Source organism: Haematobia irritans, chromosome 4, assembly GCF_050003625.1.
Source record: "Haematobia irritans isolate KBUSLIRL chromosome 4, ASM5000362v1, whole genome shotgun sequence".
NCBI classification, from domain to species: domain Eukaryota; kingdom Metazoa; phylum Arthropoda; class Insecta; order Diptera; family Muscidae; genus Haematobia; species Haematobia irritans.
Window position 1 is genome coordinate 159,140,506 of NC_134400.1, and position 5,685 is coordinate 159,146,190.

Here is a 5,685-nt window from a genome sequence, read left to right on the forward strand (position 1 = left end):
ACGACATTTGAGAAGGCCTTTTAAAAAAGAAAGGGTCCTGTATTCCAGAAAACTGCATTGTTATATTTTGAAGTTTCTTATTAAATTGTCATATTAATAAATTTTTGTTTTATGAAAATATACATTTATGAACCATCTTTTATTGTAGTAAGATAAAAAATATTGATTTTAGGGACAACTTTTAATTAACTAACTTTTCTTTGACTGAAAAATAACTAATTTTAAATTAACGTATTGCCCTGCCAACATTTTTTGAATTTGGGGGCGCTTCTGCGAATCCCCATTAGGTCGAAAACAATTATATACGACATCAAAAACTTGTCGGAAAAGCGCTGTCACTATTGAGAAGTTGTACCACGCCAAGTTACTACAAAAAAGTTTCTCATCAGTGCAATTATTAGGTGCATATTTAGATCAATTTAGAAGGACGCCAATAAGAGCCCCGGCAAACTATCAGAAAAAGTGCATTTTAAGGTAATTGTAGAAGAATCATTGTGGTCAAGTAAAACACGATTGTGTAGATGTTTATTGATTTGATTAAACGTTTATAATTTCTTATAAATATAACTTTGTTCGGTTTATCTCATCACATTTAACCTAATTTTTTGCATTAATAAAAGAATGATGTTGAGTTACAAGTAGCTAGTTACATCCCAATAAACACAAACGTTTGAAAAATGCTAAATTTCAACAATTTTTCAAACATTTTTTCAAAGGATTAGGGTAATATTCAAGTTGAGAAATTGTTGAGAAAATCGCCTTCTCAACAAAAAGCAGACATTACCCTCAACAGTGAAATTCAACACATTAGCAATAATATCTCAAGTGTTATCCTCAAATTGAAATGCATCGCTACTCAATAATTTGTCAAACAATTTTCGATGCGAGTCAAATTCAAAATTAACATCGTTGCAAATACTTTTCAACCTAAATTTGTATGAATGATATCCCCACTTCAAATTGAAAGTCAAAGCCAAAATTCTATGAATTTTGTATAATTAATTAATTTTCATCAAAATAAAATATATAATAATACACTACACTACATACTACACTACAATACCAATTGACAAATAATAATCTTATTAAACATATTAACAAATAAGAACAAAAAACAAAAACAAAACAAACAACAAAACTTTAAATATCTTAAACATTATTAGTAAACACTTTTGCATTGATAATTCGATTTCCTTCCTTTTGATGTCATAAAACAGCATTAAAATTTATTAACCTGCGGGCAATTTGAAATTAGGAACGTACTGGACCGCGTGCTAGAATTGATTTCCAGCAGAAGGAATTCACAAAATATCCATTTTAAACTGATAATAGCATATGAATTAAACTGACGATGTGATGCACATTTTCATCCAGAAGTTGTTGATTTCAACAATTTGTTGTTTTTAACAATTTTAATTGGTTGCACTTGTAATGTTTCTGGAAACTTTTTATTGTCGATAAGCCACTCATTTTTCATTGGTCAGCTTTTAATGTTTTCAAGAACGTAGAATCCATAATTTTAGTTTTCTGCACAGAGATATACATTTAGTAACTTCCTTAAAGATTTATTTCATTTTTTATTTTCACTTACCTATTTTTATAAACTATTTGGTTATTTGTCTAAAATTTTCCATTTTTTTTTATTTCTTGCAATTGACCACGAACTTCGTTGCACAAATAAGTATTGAAAACCACATGGTTTTTTCGTTGCATTTTAGGGTAGTGTTTTGTCAAAGTTTTCTCATACCCTGCCAACATTTTTTGAATTTGGGGACTCTTTTGAGAATCCCCACTACGTCGAAAACAATCATATACGACATCAAAAACTCGTCGGAAAAGCGCCGTCACTATTGAGAAGTTGTACCACGCCAAGTTACTACAAAAATGTTTCGCATGAGTGCAATTATTAGGTGCCTTTATAGATCAATTTAGAACGACGCCAATAAGGGACCCTCCAAACAATCAGAAAAAGTGCATTTTAAGATAGTTGTAAAAGAATCATTGTGGTCGAGTAAAACACGTTTGTTTAGATATTTATTAATTTGATTAAACATTTACAAATTCTTAAAAATATAACATTTATACCACTATCACATTACATTTAACATAATTTTTGGCATTAATGATGATGTTGAGTTACAAGTAGCGAGTTACATGTTGCTGCGTCTATCAACCAGTGTTTTTATTCCATGGAGGCAGCGTGTCTGTAAAATATCTGAAAAACAATCACTTTATTCCATTTGGAAAATCACCAAATTGTTCACCAATATACCTTTCACATTTTTAAGCGTATAATCTATGTTTTCAGAACTTTATTTTCGTTTTTATTTAATTAAAATATAACAAGCTGGTTGCGCTTGGCGTTTCACAAAAAATGGCTTTTTTAACAGTAGGGATGGCAAATTACTTGCATGTACTTTTTGATGTACCTTTTCATGATGGTTGAAGTGACATTTACGAGTCTGTGGTAACGATGAGGTTGAAATGGAACTTTGAAATGCTGGCAGGGTATTATCTTCAACACCTTTTCAAAGATTTCGTCAATATTTTGGCAAATTGGAAGTAATTCGCAAACAATTTGAAGATGTATTGAAGATGAGCTATTTCAAGTCAAGTTGAATTTATGTTGAAAATTATATTTACCCTCAAACTGAAAAGTTGTTGCATTTGAAAAACGCTCAACCTGTGTTTATTGGGATATTGCAGCGTCTATCAGCCAGTTTGTTTATTTTCGTTGGAGGCAGCGTGCCTGGAAAAATATTTAAAAAACGATCACTTTATTCTATTTGGAAAGTCGAAAATTGTTCACCATATACCTTTCACAATTTTAAACGTAATATCTATGTTTTCAGAATTATATTCTCGTTTTTATTTAAATAAAATATAACAAGCTGGTTGCGCTTGGCGTTTCACAAAAAATAAAATGGCTCTTCTAACAGTAGTGATGGCAAAATACCCAATAAACACAAACGTTTGAAAAATGCTAAATTTCAACAATTTTTCAAACATTTTTTCAAAGTATTAGGGTAATATTCAAGTTGAGAAATTGTTGAGAAAATCGCGTTCTCAACAAAAAACAGACATTACCCTCAACAGTGAAATTCAACACATTAAGCTAAGTACTATGTTCAGTTTTCAAGCTGAAAACCAGCTTATTTTCACGGTTACTTTTTTTTATTAATTAATTTAGAAATATAAAGTTATATCCAACCAATTCCTTGGATCTTTTCCATCCATTATTTGAAAAGACTCGATCCAAATATAATCGTCTTCATAAATATATTTGTACTTTTAATTTAGTGTTTTGGTGAAAACCCCGAACATAGTACTCACCTTTAGCAATAATATCTCAAGTGTTATCCTCAAATTGAAATGCATCGCTACTCAATAATTTGTCAAACAATTTTCGATGCGAGTCAAATTCAAAATTAACATCGTTGCAAATGCTTTTCAACTTAAATTTGTATGAATGATATCCACACTTCAAATTGAAAGTCAAAGCCAAAATTCTATGAATTTTGTATAATTTATTCATTTTCTTCAAAATAAAATATATAATAATGCACTACACTACATAATACACTACAATACCAATTGATAAATAATAATCTTATTAAACATATCAACAAATAAGAACAAAATAAAAACAAACAACAAAATCTTTAAATATCTTAAACACTTTTGCATTGATAATTCGTTTTCCTTCCTTTTGGTGTCATAAAACAGCATTAAAATTTATTAACATGCGGGTAATTTGAAATTAGGAACGTACTGACCGCGTGTTAGAATTGATTTCCAGCAGAAGGAATTCACAAAATATCCATTTTAAACTGATAATAGCATATGAATTAAACTGACGATATGCTGCACATTTTCATCCAGAAGTTTTTTGATTTCAACAATTTGTTGTTTTTAACAATTTTAATTGGTTGCACTTGTAATGTTTCTGGAAACTTTTTATTGTCGATAAGTCACTCATTTTTCATTGGTCAGCTTCTTAATGTTTGCAAGAATGTAGCATCCAAAGATTTTAGTTTTCTGCAAAGAGATTTAAATTTAGTGAATTCTCTAAAGTGTTGATTTAATTTTTCATATTGACGTACCAATTATTATAAACTATTTGAAGCAGTTCTAGTTAATTGTCCACCATTTTTTCATCGGTCAGCTTTTTAATGTTTTCAAGAACGTAGAATCCATAATTTTAGTTTTCTGCAAAGAGATATACATTTAGTGACTTCCATAAAGTTTTATTTCATTTTTTATTTTCACTTACCTATTTTTACAAACTATTTGGTTATTTGTCTAAAATTTTCCATTTTTTATTTCTTGCAATTGACCACGAACTTCGTTGCACAAATAAGTATTGAAAACAACATGGTTTTTTCGTTGCATTTTAGGGTAGTGTTTTGTTAAAGTTTTCTCATATTATCTTCAACACCTTTTCAAAGATTTCGTCAACATTTTGGCAAATGGGAAGTAATGCGCAAACAATTTGAAGATGTATTGAAGATGAGCTATTTCAAGTCAAGTTGAATTTATGTTGAAAATTATATTTACCCTCAAACTGAAAAATTGTTGCATTTGAAAAACGCTCATCCTGTGTTTATTGGGTACTTTCATGTACATTTTGTACTTTTTGATATACTTCCCCATCACAGTTCGCGATGGTTGTGGTGACATTTACGAGTCTGTTGTAGCGATGAAGATGAAATGGAACTTTGAAATGCTGGCAGGGTGGTAACTAACTTAAAGCTAATTGAAAGTAGTGCAGAGTTGGACAATTGACTACTTCCTTTGATCCTTTGTATAGTTTCGGAACAAAAATATGGTCCGTGTTTGATTTATAAACCCGCACAAATAGTTTTTAATAAATAAATTATTTCTTAATTCACATTGCAAACGCGCTATAAACGTCAGTTTTTCAACACGAAAAAACAAAGTATCACAAATGGAAAAAATTTCGCAAATTTTTCGAATTTTTTGGTTTTGTATGGAGTTTCAACGCGAAAACCGAACAGAGTACCGGCCTTAAGGTGAGTACTATGTTCGATGTTTTCACCAAAACACTAAATTAAAAGTACAAATATATTTATGAAGACGATTATATTTTAATCAAGTCTTACCAAATAATGGATGGAAAAGATCCAAGGAATTTATTGCAACTAATTTTATATATCTAAATTAATTAATTAAAAAAAGTAACCGTGAAAACAAGCTGGTTTTCAGCTTGAAAACTGAACATATTACTCAGCTTTAAGGCCGGTATGCACCTCTAGCGAAAAATTTCATTCCCATAAGAAATGCATTGCTATTTATGCTAACGAAATTTTGGGTAGCGTTCAATTTCGTAAGCTAGTACGCACCTCTAATGAAAATAACAGGGTTGTCAAAAGCATATTTTGGCAGCAAACATTTAATTTATTACAATCATTGTGTGCGTAAAAGTTTTAAAAGGTCTGTAAATAATAAACAATTTATTTGAGGAATATTTGGAACATATATTAACAATTTTTAAAAGCGATTAACTGGTTTAAAATTTGTGTACACAGCCCTGTTTTTTTGTTGTAGACTTAAATAAATTTTTGCTACCGAAAATTTAGCTAGAGGTGCATACCGGCCTTTAAGCTGGCAGCTTCTCTAGTTCTCTAATGTCAAATTTGACAAAGTGGTAACTACTTGAAAAAT

General features: G+C 30.0%; 2 long non-coding RNA genes across 2 annotated transcripts; both read right to left on the reverse strand.

The window, feature by feature from the left end:
• Nucleotides 1-2,001: 2,001 nt before the first annotated feature.
• Nucleotides 2,002-2,506, reverse strand: LOC142235222 (uncharacterized). The gene is made up of 2 exons (XR_012721833.1): nt 2,273-2,506; nt 2,002-2,215 (listed from the first exon to the last, which is right to left on the reverse strand). It is a non-coding gene; the product is annotated as an uncharacterized LOC142235222 (long non-coding RNA).
• Nucleotides 2,507-3,697: 1,191 nt separating this feature from the next.
• Nucleotides 3,698-4,211, reverse strand: LOC142236961 (uncharacterized). Its single transcript, XR_012722280.1, has 2 exons — nt 4,104-4,211; nt 3,698-4,038 (listed from the first exon to the last, which is right to left on the reverse strand). It is a non-coding gene; the product is annotated as an uncharacterized LOC142236961 (long non-coding RNA).
• Between the last annotated feature and the right edge of the window lie 1,474 nt (nt 4,212-5,685).